Source organism: Mus caroli, chromosome X, assembly GCF_900094665.2.
Source record: "Mus caroli chromosome X, CAROLI_EIJ_v1.1, whole genome shotgun sequence".
NCBI lineage: Eukaryota > Metazoa > Chordata > Mammalia > Rodentia > Muridae > Mus > Mus caroli.
The window spans coordinates 12,294,416-12,294,623 of record NC_034589.1 but is presented as its reverse complement, the minus strand read 5'-3'; positions in this window follow the sequence as shown (position 1 = coordinate 12,294,623).

The following is a 208-nucleotide window of genomic DNA, read 5'->3' as shown; positions in this document are numbered from 1 at the left end:
ATGGGGGACTTTTGGAATAGCATTGGAAATGTAATTGAGGAAAATACGTAATAAAAAAGACACGAAAAAACAAAAGAAATAAACACTCCTGCTGATAACATCAAATAAAATAAAATAAAATAAAATAGAAACTGCTACAGTTCTTAGCAGGAGAGAGAGTAAGGAGTTGTCAGGAAAGCTGCAGGTTACTTTGAGACAGTCATCCCAA